The sequence below is a fragment of the Moschus berezovskii genome, chromosome 1 (assembly GCF_049115385.1).
Source record: "Moschus berezovskii isolate FMDL1 chromosome 1, NW_MosBer_1.0, whole genome shotgun sequence".
Classification (NCBI taxonomy): domain Eukaryota; kingdom Metazoa; phylum Chordata; class Mammalia; order Artiodactyla; family Moschidae; genus Moschus; species Moschus berezovskii.
The window spans coordinates 40,936,818-40,954,281 of NC_142460.1; positions in this window are offsets into that span (position 1 = coordinate 40,936,818).

Sequence of the window (17,464 nt, forward strand, 5' to 3'; positions counted from 1 at the left end):
GTTTGAATTCCAGTTCAGGAGACAGATGTCAGAGCGAAGAGCTCTGAGAGTAGCTGAGAACTCCACAGTCTGTTAAGGCAGACTGAACTCTTATTTATTTTGAAAAGAGCAAAAACAATAACTCACTAAATCTGGCCCAGAAGCACCCAACTTGTCTCACTTTCCCACCCAAAACTGGACCAATGTGCCTGCTGTGAAGGAAGGTAAAATAGTACATGGAAATAGTGTAAGCCTTACATGGAAATAGCGTAGCCTTTTCCAGGGGATGTCTTCCTTTCTTTCTTTGCCATGACACTTCTGCAACAAGCGCTAACCTTTTCTTTTCTTTTTGTACAGCTACGTGCATCATTTTCTTCTTGATAGTAAAGAGAGAACCACTTGGTTAGTCATCAACTTGTTCTTATCTGCTTGACTGCATGCCTTGCTAGCTGTTCTAAGATATTTGGCCAGGAATTCAGTTTTGATTAACAAATTCTGTTCTATGGTTGAAGGAAAGATTAACTAATTTGGTAAGAATTATCAGCACAACATGTTTGGGGTTTTTTAGAGGGAGAGGGGGGGTCAGAAGAATTGTTGATAATCATAAATTTTTTCATTAAAATTCTAGTTCATTAAGTAATCAGCATGGGGGTGTCTGATTGGCTGATTAGATGCAGAGGCAAATCATATGTTGCTTTTTTAGGGAAATTTCCATCAAAGTGGTTCCATCTAGAGAATTTAAATTAAAGTATTATTTTAAATCCATGTATATTTATTTCAGATTGAGTTTTCCTGTAGAACAAAGGAGTTGCTTTTTCACCCAGAATTGTCATAGCTTCCGAGGTAGTGATAGGATTGGAAAAACTTTCCCTGGGCCTCTCTGGCTCTCTCTTCCTTCCTCTCCCCATCTCCCTTCCCCGACTTCCCTTTCTCTCATTCTCTCTCTCACCTGCCAACTGAAATCCTGCATTATAAGTTCCAGTTTTACCTCCACAAGTTGATTTAGGAAAAACATAGTTTGGGAGAAAACCATGGAATTATGAATCTGAGAGGAAGTCGGAACAGTGTTCAGTTCAGTTCAGTTCTGTTCAGTCGCTCAGTCGTGGCCAACTCTCCACGACCCCATGAATCGCAACACGCCAGGCCTCCCTGTCCATCACCAGCTCCCGGAGTTCACTCAAACTCACATCCGCAGCGTTAGTATTACTTAAAATCCTCTCTCATTTTTCCTGTGACTGTATTTTTTGCATTCAGTTATACTGATTCAAGGAGCCACATTTTAGCTCAGGCTTCAAAATTAAGAAGGGTTCACCCATGTGGCTCAGGCACTCCTTGGAAGGGCCTTGGTTACAACCTTGAGCATTCATGACGCTAATTTAGAAAGGTGGGCTGAGAAACAAAACGCATCCCTTGACCCCTGGCTAAGATTTCTTCAGAAGGGTTGCTGAATGACTGAATAAAATAGATAACCAATAAGGACCTACTGTATAGCACAGGGAACTCTGTAATGACCTATATGGGGAAAAAATCTAAAAACAAGTGGATATATGTATAACTGATTCACTTTGTGTACAGCAGAAACTAACACGATGTTGTAAAGCAACTATACTCAAGGGGAAAAAAGCTATTAAGTCAGATCACACCTGGCTGCTGAGAAGGTTCAGAACCCCCAAGGATGCGCACTCTTTCTTATTTGCAGATGCCCGAACTAGGATCTCTTCAGAGGCACATAAGAGCTTCCCACCAAGATTTTGTTTGGAGAGCTGAAAAAAGATGACCATTTGCTAATATCCTGAAGCTCTTGGCATCACCCCCCAGGGCCTGAGCCAACACTGCCAGGAAACCACTTGGTACCTCTGCTCCGCTTGGAGCCTAGATGGCTGTTAATCCTCCCAGACCTTACACCCCTGTTTATTTTCAGTGCCTGCCCGATTTTCAAGTCCCTTTAACCATCTCCCCTCTCCCCTACTCTCAGTCCCTAACTTGACTTCTGACCGTCCATTTCTCCCTGTCTTCCCTGGTCATGGCCTCTGCATTCCCATTCTGTGACCTGAACCCGCACACTGTAAGTCTCTTTGCAAAATGCTTCTGACCCCATCTTGCCTCAGCTGAAATGCAACAGTCCCCAAGGCCAGCATTTCTCTCTTTCTTTTTTTAAGATTTACTTTTATTCATTTATTTGGCTGTGCCGGGTCTTATTTGCGCCACTCGCAAACTTCAGTCTTTGCTGTGGCATGCATAATTGTCAGTTGCAGCATGTGGGATCTAGTTCCCTGACCAGGGATTGAACCCAAGCCTCCTGCATTGAGAGTGCAGAGACTTAGCCACTGGACCTCTAGGGAAGTCCCCCAGTGTTTCTCAAGCAGACCTTTTCAATGAAGAGAAGACGTGCTGCTACCTCCTTCCCTCACTGAAGCTTTTACACTAAACCATTATTGCTCTACATGTCAAAAGCTGCCCTTTGGGGCTGATACAAACTAGCTGCTCATTCTCTTAGTGCCTTTTATTCCCCTCCAGTTTGAGCACCTGGACTACATGTTTCCTTTTAACTTGTCAACTTCTTAACTTCTGCTATTATGCTGAGAAAGTTAAATAGCCATTTAGGTGATCTTTCCAATATAGTTTCCTCACATTGTCCTTCATTTTTAATTCCCAATCTTCCATTTTCTCTCTGCTTGAACCACCTCTCACACATGGCCATGTCATAGTTCTTGAAATCATTTTGAAATATTTCATTTCTGAAATCTTTAATGCTGGCATCCTATTCATGGATCCAGAAACCTCTCACCATTTCAGCTCCCTCCATGCGTTGCTCCCACTGTGCCAAGTTTGACTTGATATAGGCTTGTACCACCTTGATCATTCCATTCTCTGCCAACCAGCCAGCATTTTCCTGGCAAGTCAGACTTGTTAGTGCCTAGAGCTTCTGAAATGGTGCCTCTCCCCAGTAGAACCCCAACCCTAGCTCAAATCAATTATCCATCTCTATGTTCTTGCCTGGAGAATCCCAGGGACGGGGGAGCCTGGTTGGCTGCCGTCTATGGGGTCACACAGAGTCGGACACGACTGAAGTGACGCAGCAGCAGCAGAACCAGTTTGCTGAGTACTGCTAGAGAAAAGCACAGAATCACATGAAATGGTGCCACCTTGGGCTTGTGGTCTCTCTTTTCATTGGGACCTCACACTGCTGGACAGTCATTCACCGGAATCTTACTAATACCATGCACCACAAAACCTAGTTCATGCCTTCTCAGTATCCCCCCAGGCCGGATGTTTGTGCCTTTCACATCACCATACTTTCCCTCCAAAATGAAAATGAAATGGTTGAAGTGTCCCCATCATTTTCAGGAAATGATTTTCATATCATGTGGTTGCTATGATCTCCCAGGTTTTTATATATTGGCTAACTAAACTCTTACTGCAAGAGAGGACTTTCATCATCCCTTCCCTTACCAAAATATATCCTTGCAAGAAGCACACAGAGGGGAAAAAAGTGCTTTCTACACAATATTTGAGCAGTTATGAAAGTTTTGTCATGCTCCTGATACCATAATTCAGAACTTATCCCTTTTCCTGAATATATTTGTTTAATGTGCTGTGTGTGTGCTCAGTCCCTCAGTCATGTCCAACTCTTTGCAACCCTTTGGACTGTAGCCCATGAGGCTCCTCTGTCCTTGGGATTTTTCAGGCAAGAATATGGAAGTGGATTGTTATTTCCTCCCCTAGGGGATATTCTCTAGCCATGGGTTGAAGCTGCGTCTCCTGTTTCTCCTGCATTGGCAGGTGGATCTTTTACCTGCTGAGCCATTAGGGAAGCCCATATGTGTTTAATAAATGTATACACATAAATATATATATTTATATATAAAAATACAACGCTCTAAACAGATCTATTATATGTCATTCCCACTAGAAGGTAAACTCAATAAGATCTGGAACCTGTGTTTCTTTTATTGCTTTTTTAATTCCCAGTTCTAAGGGCTTGTAACTGTACACAGATCCTAAAGTTATATGAATTTTCAGGATTTTTCATGAAATACTGTAGGAGTCAGTCACAAACCATTTTTTACAACCTCAGCTATCTCAAGGGGAATAAAAGAATCAAGTAATCATAATCATAGGTTACTTTCCCTTCCTTTGTGGTCTACATCACCAAGTCAAGAAGTCAGATCTATTGGATAAACAGATCTAATTTTGGCAACCACTTCAGATATTTCTCATGCCTTAGTACTATATAGCTGAGTACTCAGAACTGCTTGATGTTGATCCAACCCTGTTCATATAGGCGACAGATCTTCTTCTAGAAGGCATTGTTCTCTCTGCCTAAAGACTTTGGATCTTTCCTCTTATCACATCCCTTGGCTCCCAGTGAGTCTGAGATTAGCAAAGTTGTCCAAGACCTTGTAGTTAATAATCACTAGCAAAATGCTCTTCGAAGACAAACTTCACTTTCAGCCTTACTCTCTAAGGCCGTGTTGTGAATCTCAAAATATCCCAGTGTCCATCACGTAGCCTTTCTGAATGCTGTGATGCTAGTTTTTACTTATGACTCAAATGTAATTTGCTAGCTAGGTGTATACTCATGGTATTGCTCTCATACCATACCAAGGACTCGATTTCTCCAGTTTCCCCATGATGGCGCATATCAGAGCATTACTAGTTCATCTGCATTAATTCATCAGATGCACAGAAATGTAACAGTACTGCTCTTCCATAGCTGACCCCAGCTTACCTCTGAATCTCTCTTTGATCACTAGTGAAAAAAAATTTTTTCATGTTACCTTTAAGGTGGTTTATCCAGTCACATCCTGTTTAAAATATTCCTTTTGAGGTAAAAAATGATTTATATTCGGGATTTAAACTTATTCGATTCATAGCTTAATCTCCTTAGGATTGCTGTTCAGACCTCTCAAAAGATTTCTTTGTCCTTCCTTCAGCCTGCAGGGTACCAGAGGGGGTCATCTAATATATTGTGCTTTATAGGGGGGATGGGAAATGTAGGGAGGGTCTGATATAACTATTCTTTTTTGTGCCACACCTTGCGGCAGGCATGTGGGATCTTAATCCCCCAACCGGGGTTCAAACCCTTGCCCCCTTGGACTGCCAAGGAAGTCCAACTATCTCCTCTTGACCTTCACCCTTACAAACTTGGCCTTCAGTCACAAGTTAAAAGGATTGTGTTCATGATCTCAACAGTTGCAGTCCACTGGCTTTCTAAAATTGTAGCACCCCCCTCACCTCACTAACTTCTGGAATAATTGGGCTCAGGCCAAGTATATTAATGAAGGCCCACATGCCACAATTCTAAATATTATTGAACAAACACATTGTTAAATAAAATATGTTCTATACTTTTCCCTTGACAAATACACTTTTACGATGACTTTAGGTCATCTGAATTTTAAAATGTTAGAGTGCTTTTAGTTCTAGGCTGAAATGTGTTCACATGAGGCCATTAAGACCCACTTTATAGCCTTCTTTCTATTCTTTTTCTTTCCCCATGGCCTTCAACACACCTGTGTGGACATCCCAACCCGTGTACTTAATACCCTGTCTATACCCCATACCAACCCCTGCACACACAAACACAAATAATCACTTCTTGACCTCCAATCAGCCCTACAGGTGAGCACACTGCTGATATAAATTGCCCTCTGCAGACTAGATCCAGGAAGAAACACGCAAAGCCTGGAGAAGGCTGAGGAGAGCCTTGACAGAATTTCCAGGATCCTGAGGGTCTAGAGTATGATGCAGAGTGGTAGGCGTGGGATGAGCTCTGGGCGGGCAAACTCCCCTTTGGTCCCCTAGTCTTGTAGGATAGAACCTGGTTGGAAAGCCCAATGTGTCCTCCTTGAAACTGGGAGGCCCAGAGCAGGGGTCTAAGGCCAGTACTGTCTCTATGCTTCAAGAACCATGACACATGATGGGGTGAAGACTATTTCATGGCCCCCTGACTGCCTCACACACCATTTCTACACTCCTGGGGATGCTCAGTGAGGTTGATGAGAGGCACTCAGTCATCAGTGGGAAATGGGACGTATCTTCCTGAGTGCTAAGATTCCTAAGCTGTCTAATGGCCTTTATCTCTCCCATGGGTTCCAAACCTCTGGCATGAGCCAGAGAATCTGCACCAAAATGACATCTCAATTCATTTCTTCTCTCCTCCCTCCATCCACCCAACCCAGAAATGGTGTCATTACCTCTCACATAGCAGGAAGCTACCCCGTGTGAGGTTATATCCTGTGTCCTTCTCTATGTATATTGATGATACTGTTTTTATGTATGTATTTGGATTTCATTTCTATATGCAAGGTAAAGGGTTATTCAGTCCTAAACACTTATAGCTATTTAGCACAGCTTCATGCGAGCTTTTCATTTTCCTTTCCCCAGAGCTAATTTCGATCTTCTAGCTTATTCTTTCTGTATTTGCCTATACAATTCTAATAGAATATTATATTATTTTCCTACTTTTCAGTTTTAGACATCAATCTGGAATGATTTACCAATTTCTCTCCGATCTTCCACCCCCGCCCCGCCCCAAATACACATTTGTGTTTATAGAATAGATTCTTGCTGGCAAAATTTCCTTCTATCATGCCCTTCCCCCATCTTCTGCTTTCTTCAAAACTAGCAACAGTGTTTATAAGAAAGAGCCAGGTAGAATCATGAAATGACAGTCCTCTTGCCTGAGACAAGCAGGTCTCCAAGTTCCAAAGACTGAAGTGATTGAAGATGTTGTCCTACAATGAAAAGAAAGTCACAGAAAGAGGAGTTCCCCAGAAGAGAAAGGATGCCACCTCTGAGTTCAAAGGGAATCACTGAATCTATTTTTACAGCAGCATTGGAGTCTCTGAATGGAAGTGCTATGGAGGACTGGGTATGTTAGGAAGTCAAACGTTTGAAACCTTGAATTCATTTTCCTAAAGTATTTGGAGGTGACAGCAAGGAAAAGAAGCAAAAATGGTAACCGATAGAAAATCAGGAAACTAACTGCATGGGAGCTAAGCAAGCTTGAAAATCCAGCGAGTAATCATAGTGTCAAATTCTCAAAGGTCAAGATCCAAAAATCCTGTGATTTAATGATTGCATCACTACTAATAGGTAACAAATGTGGTTTCAGTGGATTTAGAAACAAGCCTTCAAGGAGTGGACGCTGTTGTTGTTGTTGTAAGCTGTAGAGTTAAAATAAAGGGTGTAAGTTATAATTTGGAGAAGTCTATTGGGAGAAGGGGAGCAGGCAGAGGGAAGACAGGAGAGCAGCAGAGATTTTGAGAGAAAAGCTTGAGATAATGCAAGGCAAAGGGTGGCATAGGCAGTGATATTTACAGACAGAGGGAAATGTGGTCATAGAAAGTAAGATACTGAAGATGCAAAGGAAGTAGATAATCAGAGGCTCAAGGTCATGGGCACAGATGAAAAGGTGGACTATCTCATCCAATGAAACCAAGGGCGATAATAAAAGAAGCTGAGGGAATACATTGAGATATAATTCAGTATAGCTGAGAGTGCTGGGGAGAAAGTGAAAGTGAAAGTTGTGGCCCAGCTGGTAAAGAATCCGCCTGCAATGCGGGAGACCTGGGTTCGATCCCTGGGTTGGGAACATTCCCTGGAGAAGGAAACAGCTACCCACTCCAGTATTCTGGCCTGGAAAATTCCATGAACTATATAGTCCATGGGGTCACTGAGAGTCGGACATAACTGAGCAACTTTCACTTTCAAGAAAGATTAAAAGAGAAAGCTCACGTCAGATGTCTTGGATCTTCTCATCAATGTGCACAGTTTAAAATCAGAAAGGTTGTTACTGGCTGAAAATGAGGAGGCCAACAAGGGTGAAACTTAGAGGGTTTAGAGAAATTTATAAAGTTATGGAAAATTCATGGCATGTAATTTTTCAAAGGAAATCAATAAGAAGTTTAAGTTTCCACAAGAAGAAAAGTTTTGTGGGATATAAACTCCAGTCTTTTATTCTTCAGGGTTCCCTGGTGGCTCAGCTGGTAAAGAATTCACCTGCAATGTGGGAGACCTGGGTTTTTTCCCAATTCCTGGGTTGGGAAGATTCCCTGGAGAAGGGAAAGGCTACCCACTCCAGTATTCTGGCCTGGAAAATTCCATGGACTGTATAGTCCAGGGGGTGTCAAAGTTTTGTGGGATATAAACTCGTCTTTTATTCTTCAAGGATGTTTCAAACTAACCCCATGATACCACATTCAGATTGTTCCAGACAGTAAACTCGAAGCCCCAGCAGTCAATGGAGTCTTGATTCCCCCATCAGCTCAGTTCAGTTCAGTTCAGTCGCTCAGTTGTGTCCGACTCTCCACGACCCCATGAATCACAGCACGCCAGGCCTCCCTGTCCATCACCAACTCCCGCAGTTCATTCAAACTCATGTCCATCGAGTCGGTGATGCCATCCAGCCATCTCATTCTCTGTCGTCCCCATCTCCTCCCACCCCCAATCCTTCCCAGCATCAGAGTCTTTTCCAGTGAGTCAACTCATCGCATGAGGTGGCCAGAGTATTGCAGTTTCAGCTTTAGCATCAGTCCTTCCAGTGAACACCCAGAACTGATCTCCTCTAGAATGGACTGGTTGGATCTCCTTGCAGTCCAAGGGACTCTCAAGAGTCTTCTCCAGCACCACAGTTCAAAAGCATCAATTCTTCGGCGATCAGCTTTCTTCCCAGTCCAACTCTCACATCCATACATGACCAAGGGAAAAACCATAGCCTTGACTAGATGGACCTTGGTTGGCAAAGTAATGTCTCTGCTCTTTAATATGCTATCTAGGTTGGTCATAACTTTCCTTCCAAGGAGTAAGCGTCTTTTAATTTCATGGCTGCAATCAGCATCTGCAGTGATTTTGGAGCCCAAAAAAATAAAGTCTGACACTGTTTTTCCATCTATTTCCCATGAAGTGATGGGACCAGATGCCATGATCTTTGTTTTCTGAATGTTGAGCTTCAAGCCAACCTTTTCACTCTCCTCTTTCACTTTCATCAAGAGGCTTTTTAGTTCTTCTTCACTTTCTGTCATAAGGGTGGTGTCATCTGCTTATTCCAGCCCAGCGTTCCTCATGATGTACTCTGCATATAAGTTAAATAAGCAGGGTGACAATATACGACCTTGACGTACTCCTTTTCCTATTTGGAACCAGTCTGTTGTTCCATGTCCAATTCTAACTGTTGCTTCCTGACCTGCATACAGGTTTCTCAAGAGGCAGGTCATGTGGTCTGGTATTCCCATCTCTTTCAGAATGTTCCAGTTTATTGTGATCCACACAGAGACCCAAAAAGATAGATTTGAATTTCTTACACTTTTTCTAGCTATCTTTTTTCTACATGGCTTCATGTTTTCCCACTGAATCCTTCATTGTATGTAATTTTTGAGGTTCAAGGGAATCTGTTATGGTTCACATGGATAGTTTCATGTAACTAGAACAGATCAGTTTCAGAGTTGAGGGGAGGAGAGAAGAAGGTCTGTGGCTGAGTGGAAGTAGGTGTATATTGTTAGTGGTAGAGATAGGATTGAACATGAAGGAAGAGGAGGAAAAGGAACCATGATGTGGCAGATCCATAACTTGTAGTCTGAGGACTGCGGTTCTCAACTGAGAATGATTTTGTCTCCCAAGAGGTACTTGGCAATGGTGATCACAACTGGGGATGATGCAACTAGCATCTAGTGGGCAGAGGACAGAAATGCTACTAAACACCTTGCAATCCACAAGACAACTCTCTACCACAAAAAATTATCTGGCCCCAGACGTGAATAGTGCCAAGGTTGAGAAATCCTACTGTAGGGACCCAGAAGAAAAGCAAAACTTTGGCAATCTTTATTTTTTAATTAATTTTTATTGGAGTATAGTTGCTTTACAATGTTGAGTTAGTTTCTGCTATACAGTAAAGTGAATCAGTTACACTTTTACATATATCCCCTCTTTTTTCAGATTTCCTTCCCATTTAGGTCCCCACAGAGTGCTGAGTAGAGTTCCCTGTACTCTACAACAGGTTCTTATTAGTTGTCTATTTTATACATAGTAGTATATGTATATCAATCCCAATCTCCCAGTTCATCCTACCTTCCCCCACCTTGGTATCCATCCCCTTGTTCTTCTACATCTGTGCCTCAATTTGGCAGACAGTATTATTTATCTGATGCAAAACAACTGACAGTGAAGGGTGAGGACATTGGTTTTAACAATAATATAACACAAAACATTTTCATTATTTTTCAAGAGATATGATTACGTAAAGTTTTAGCATTTACTGACCTAATCCAAGGAAATTATGTATTTTGGGGTATGGAAAAAGCCAAATTTTGCCCTCTCTCCTAGCTGTGATGTTTCTGGTTGTACACCACACAGCTAATAGCTGGATGGTAGGTTGGAGTTTGCTCCATTTCTATATTGACAGTAGATATAACATTATGATTATGATATAGTGGCATATCATGCCTACTGGTTATGTCCTGCCCTTGTATTAAAACCTAGGTGCTAACTTAAAAATTCTTTTAATTTTTTATTGGAGTATGGCTATTAACAATGTTGTGATAGTTTCATGTGGATGGCAAAGGGACTCATCAATTCATACACATGTATCTATTCTCTCTCAAACTCCCCTCCCATCCTGGCTGCCACATAACATTGAGCAGAGTTGCCTGTGCTATACCATAGGTCCTTGTTGGTTACCCATTTTAAATATAGCAGGGTGTACTGTCCATCCCAGATTCCGTAACTATCCCTTCCTCTCATCTTTATCTCCAACAACCATAAGTTCATTCTCTAAGTCTGTGCTACTTTTAAGAGGCTAAGTCTGGAATCTGATGAAGCTTTCTCCCTGTCTATTGCATATCGTATTCCTATGTTCTATTACTATATCACATTTGCCATAGGCCAATAAAAAAAGGAAGAAAGAAAAAGTAAAAGCAACTTCAAAGGTATTACAAGTCAAAACAGTAAGAAAGGAATTATGTTTGTTGTGGACCAAAGATTCTGAGCTCAAGGGAAAAGAGCTATGAGAATAAAAAGACAAAAGAAGAATGGGAGGGAAAAAGAGGAGACTTTCCATATGGCATGAGAGAAGAGGAGGGGAATTAAGGATTGAGAAGAAAGAAGAGCCTGGGAGCTTAATAACCTTTTTCCAGCAACAGATTTTTAGAAGTTAGTGGTGCTTCAAGAAAATAAAGTAGTGTGCCTCATGCCTTTTGAAACAGGAGTCTGTTCTCAGCTTTTCATCTTCTGTTCCGCTGTTATATGTAAATTGGGTTTCATGGCATATTAGAACTGTGAAGATGATTTAATATGCCAAAATGTGCTATGGATCATTTGTGCATCGGCTCTGCAGTTTAACCAGCAGTCACTGAACTGAAACTCAAAACTTCCCTTGCCAAATCACAGAAAATGTTAGGATTAACTTGAAAGCAGCACCCCCATCTGAAGAGACAGGCTTTTCCTTACCTGTTCCAGGTACATATCACAAATATGCAGTGTGTTTGTTTGTTTTTATTGCAAAATGTGAATGAGACTAGAATATAAGAATTTTATTCATGCAGTATTGTCAGTGTAGTCCCAAGGTCTCTATACTATGTCACTTTTGCCTGATCTTCAGAAACAGAAGTTGAGATGAAATACAGCACCTAAGTACATTAACCTTTTCAGAAGCAAGCTGCCAGAAAATAATTATTCCTGGAGAGCAGACCCATCAGAATAAGAAAAGTGCCTCTGATTTCTCTGTGTTACCAGCCACACCTATTTATTGAGCACTCACACTGAGGAATAAGCAACTTGTCATTATCATCACCATCATTATCACCATCACACCATCATCATCATTGTGATTATTTTAAAGTTAATTCTTTCTTTTTAGAAATAATTGGTTTTAGTTACAAAGAAATAACCACACTTTGCCCACTCTTTTTTGCAGATGTTTTCACAAAGAGAAGGTACAGCCCCCTTCTGTGGCACTGACTCAAGTTCTCTCTCAAAGACTGGGTCAGTTATAGGAGGGGGAGCTCAAGACAGGGAGTGGTAGACTGTTTCTTTTTTGTTTTTGTTTTTTTTTAACATTAATTATCTAGAATCAAAGATGATCTAAAAAAATCCTGTGCAAATGATTGAAAAAAAAAGATTTTGGACTGAACATGGTTCTGACAACTAAGCTCATTTCATAAACATGTGATGTTTGTACATGCTCACTTATAAGGTATTGTCCCAGGAATTCTAGGCTATCTTATTATACCTTATGGTTTGCCTCTTGACACTGAACCCTGCCTTTGAGTTATCATTTTCATATGAACAATGGGACCACAGTGATGGGACGGATTTGGGTAATGCATGGACCACAAAGAACTGTTTCTCCTACACCTTCATCCACTGTACTTACTGGCTACACAGTTAGAGGAGTAGCCAATGGCTAATGTTAGATGTAGACCACATGACCACAGCTGGGAGGAAGAAGATGAATTGGATAACTGTACCCATCCAGAAGATGCCTGGATAATTGTAGGATCAGTTCAGACTTTCTCAGGCGCAGAAACTCAAGCTCCAAAATTGTACCCATCCTTATGAACTGTGGTGTTGGAGAAGACTCTTGAGAGTCCCTTGTACTGCAAGGAGATCCAACCAGTCCATTCTAAAGGAGATCAATCCTGGGTGTTCATTGGAAGGACTGATGCTAAAGCTGAAACTGCAATACTTTGGCCACCTCATGAGACGAGTTGACTCACTGGAAAAGACTCTGATGCTGGGAAAGGTTGGGGGCGGGAGGAGAAGGGGATGACAGAGAATGAGATGGCTGGATGGCATCACTGACTCTGTGGACATGAGTTTGAGTGAACTGTGGGAGATGGTGATGGACAGGGAGGCCTGGCGTGCTGTGATTCATGGGGTCGCGGAGAGTCGGACATGACTGAGCGACTGAACTGAACTGAACTGAACTATGGACTTTGGATGGGATGAGCTTTGGATGGGATTTTAAAGTTACCAAGATGATGGAGTAGAAGTATGAGCACTCATCTTCTCATGTGAGAACTCCAAAATTACAACTCACTGCTGAACAATCATCAACAGGAGACTGTAGGGTCTCACCAAAAAAAGACACACCACGTCCAAGGACAAAAGAGAAGCCCCAGCAAGTTGGTAGAAGGGGAAAATCACGTTTATAATCAAACCCCATACTGACCAGAGATGCCTGGAGGGCTCAAACAAAACCTTGCATGCACCAGGAGACCCCACAGAGATTGAGTTAGACATACCTTGGAGTGTTTGAGTGTCTCCTGTGGAGGCATGGGTCAGCAGTGGCCTGCTGCAGGGGCAGGAGTTCTGGGTGCAGCAGACCTGGGTGTGGCATAAGCCCTCTTGGAGGAGGTCATCATTAACTCCACCATAGAGCTGCCAGAATTTACACAGGACTGGGGAAACAGACTCTTGGAGGGCACAAACAAAACCTTGTGCACATCAGGACCCAGGAGAAAGGAGCAGTGACCCCACAAGAGACTGACTGACCCAAACTTGCCTGTGAGTGTTCAGGAGTCTCTGGTGGAGCTGTGGGTAAGCAGTGGCCTGCTGCAGGGTCAAGGGCACTGATTGCAGCTGTGCATGCCTGGGACTTTTTGAAGTACTTTGCATTGTCTTCATTACCTCTACCATAGTTTGGTCTCAAGTTAAGAAACAGGGAGGGAACACAGCCCCCATCCATCAACAGAAAATTGGATTAAAGATTTATTGAGCGTGGCCCCAACAAATAGAACAAGACCCTGTTTCCACCCTCAGTCAGTCTCTCTCCTCAGAAAGCTTCCATAAACTTCTTATCCTTATCCATCAGAGGGCAGACAGAATGAAAACCACAATCACAGAAAACTAACCAAACTGATCACATGGGCCACAGCCTTGTCTAACTCAATGAAAATATGAGCCATGCCATGTAGAGCCACCCAAGATGGACAGGTCATAGTGGAGAGTTCTGACAAAATGTGGTCCACTGAAGAAAGGAATGGCAAACCACTTCAATATTCTTGCCTTGAGAACCCCATGAACAGTATGAAATGGCAAAAAGACAGGACACTGAAGGATGAACTCTCCAGGTCAGTAGATGCCCAATATGCTACTAGAGAAGACTGGAGAAATAAATCCAGAAAGAATGAAGAGATGGAGCCAAAGCAATAATAAAGTTATATATGACAAACCCACAGCAAACATTATCCTCAATGGTGAAAAACTGAAAGCATTTCCCCTAAAGTCAGGAACAAGACAAGGGTGCCCACTCTCACCACTACTATTCAACATAGTTCTGGAAGTTTTGGCCACAGCAATCAGAGCAGAAAAAGACATAAAAAGGAATCCAAATTGGAAAAGAAGTAAAACTCTCACTGTTTGCAGATGACATGATCCTCTACACAGAAAACCCTAAAGACTCTACCAGAAAATTACTAGAGCTAATCAATGAATATAATAAAGTTGCAGTATATAAAATCAACACACAGAAATCCCTTGCATTCCTATACACTAATAATGAGAAAATAGAGAAATTAAGGAAACAATTCCATTCACCGTTTCAATGAAAAGAATAAAATACTTAGGAATATATCTACCTAAAGAAACAAAAGACCTATATATAGAAAACTATAAAACACTGGTGAAAGTAATCAAAGAGGACACTAATAGATGGAGAAATATACCATGTTCATGGATTGGCAGAATCAATATTGTGAAAATGAGTATACTACCCAAAGTAATCTATAGATTCAATGCAATCCCTATCAAGCTACCAACGGTATTTTTCACAGAGCTAGAACAAATAATTTCACAATTTGTATGGATATACAAAAAACCTCGAATAACCAAAGCAATTTTGAGAAAGAAGAATGGAACTGGAGGAATCAACCTGGCAGACTTCAGGCTCTACTACAAAGCCACAATCATCAAGACAGTATGGTACTGGCATAAAGACAGAAATATAGATCAATGGAATAAAATAGAAAGCCCAGAGATAAATCCACACACCTATGGACAGACCTTATCTTTGACAAAGGAGGCAAGAATATTCAATGAAGAAAAGACAGTCTCTTTAACAAGTGATGCTGGGAAAACTGGTCAACCACTTGTAAAAAAAATGAAACTAGAACACTCCCTAACACCATACACAAAAATAAACTCAAAATGGATTAAAGATCTAAACATAAGACCAGAAACTATAAAACTCCTAGAGGAGAACATAGGCAAAACACTCTACAACATAAGTTACAGCAGGATCCTCCATGACCCACTTCCCAGAATATTGGAAATAAAAGCAAAAATAAACAAATGGGATCTAATTAAAAGTAAAAGCTTCTGCACTGCAAAGGAAACTATAAGCAAATAAGCCTTCAGAATGGGAGAAAATAATAGCAAATGAAGCAACTGACAAAGAATTAATCTCAAAAATATACAAACAACTCCTGCAGTTCAATCCCAGAAAAATAAATGACCCAATCAAAAAATGGGCCAAAGAACTAAACAGACACTTCTCCAAAAAAGAAATATAAATGGCTAACACATGAAAAGATGCTCAACATGCCTCATAATCAGAGAAATGCAAATCAAAACCACAATGAGGTACCATTTCATGCCAGTCAGAATGGCTGCTATCCAAAAGTCTACAAGCAATAAATGCTGGAGAGGGTGTGGAGAAAAGGGAACCCTCTTACACTGTTGGTGGGAATGCAAACTAGTACAGCCACTATGGAGAACAGTGTGGAGATTCCTTTAAAAACTGGAAATAGAGCTGCCAAACTACCCAGCAACCCCACTGCTGGGCATACACACCGAGGAAACAGAATTGAAAGAGACACATGTACTCCAACGTTCATTCTCAGCACTGTTTATAATAGCCAGGACATGGAAGCAACCTAGATGTCCATCTGCAGACGAATGGGTAAGAAAGCAGTGGTACATATACACAATGGAGTATTACTCAGCCATTAAAAAGAATACATTTGAACCAGTTCTAGTGAGGTGGATGAAACTAGAGCCTATTATACAGAGGGAAGTAAGCCAGAAAGAAAAATACCAATACAGTATACTAACGCATATATATGGAATTTAGAAAGATGGTAACGATAACCCTGTATGCAAGACAGCAAAAGAGACACAGATGTATAGAACAGTCTTTTGGACTCTGTGGGAGAGGGCAAGGGTGGGATGATTTGGGAGAATGGCATTGAAGCATGTATATTATCATATATGAAATGAATTGAAAGTCCATTTTCGATGCTCAAGGCTGGTGCACTGGGATGACCCAGAGGGATGATATAGGGAGGGAGGTGGGAGGAGGGGTTCAGGATGGGGAACACATGTATACCCGTGGCAGATTCGTGTCAATGTATGGCAAAACCAATACAATATTGTAAACTAAAAATAAATAAATAAATGAAAATGACAGAATGATCTCTGTTCATTTCCAAGGCAAACCATTCAATATCAGAGTAAAACAAGTCTATGCTCCAACCAGCAATGATGAAGAAGCTGAAGTTGAATGGTTCTATGAGGACCTACAAGACATTCTAGAACTGACTCCCCAAAAATATGTCCTTTTCATTATGGGGGAATGGAATGCAAAAGTAGGACGTCAGGAGATACCTAGAGTAACAGGTAAATTTGGCCTTGGAGTACAAAATGAAGCAGGGCAAAGGCTAGCAGAGTTTTGCCAAGAGAATGCACTGGTCATAGCAAACACCCTCTTCCAACAACACAAAAGAATACTCTACACATGGACATCACCAGATGGTCAATACCAAAATCAGATTGATAATATTCTTTGCAGCCAAAGATGGAGAAGCTCTATACTGTCAGCAAAAACAAGACCAGGAGCTGACTCTGGCTCAGATCATGAACTCCTTATTGCCAAATTCAGACTTAAACTGAAAAAAGTGGGGAAAACCACTGGACCATTCATGTATGACACAAATCAAAACCGTTAATGATTATAAAGTGGAAGTGAGAAATAGATTCAAGGGATTAGATTTGATAGACTGCCTGAAGAACTATAGATGGAGGTTCGTGACATTGTACAGGAGGCAGTGATCAAGACTATCCCCAAGAAAAAGAAATGCAAAAAGGCAAAATGGTTGTCTGAGGAGGCCTTACAAATAGCTGAGAAAAGAAGAGAAGCAAAAGGCAAAGGAGAAAAGGAAAGATATATCCATTTGAATGCAGAGTTCCAAAGAATAGCAAGGAGAGATAAGAAAGCCTTCCTCAGTGATCAGTGCAAAGAAATAGAGGAAAACAATAGAATGGGAAAGACTAGAGATCTCTTCAAGAAAATTAGAAATACCAAGGGAACATTTTCATGCAAAGATGGGCACAATAAAGGATAGAAATGGTATGGGCCTAACAGAAGCAGAAGATATTAAGAAGAGGTGGCAAGAATACACAGAACTATACAAGAAAGAACTTCATGACCCAGATAACCATGATGGTTTGGTCACCCACCAAGAGACAGACATCTTGGAATGTGAAG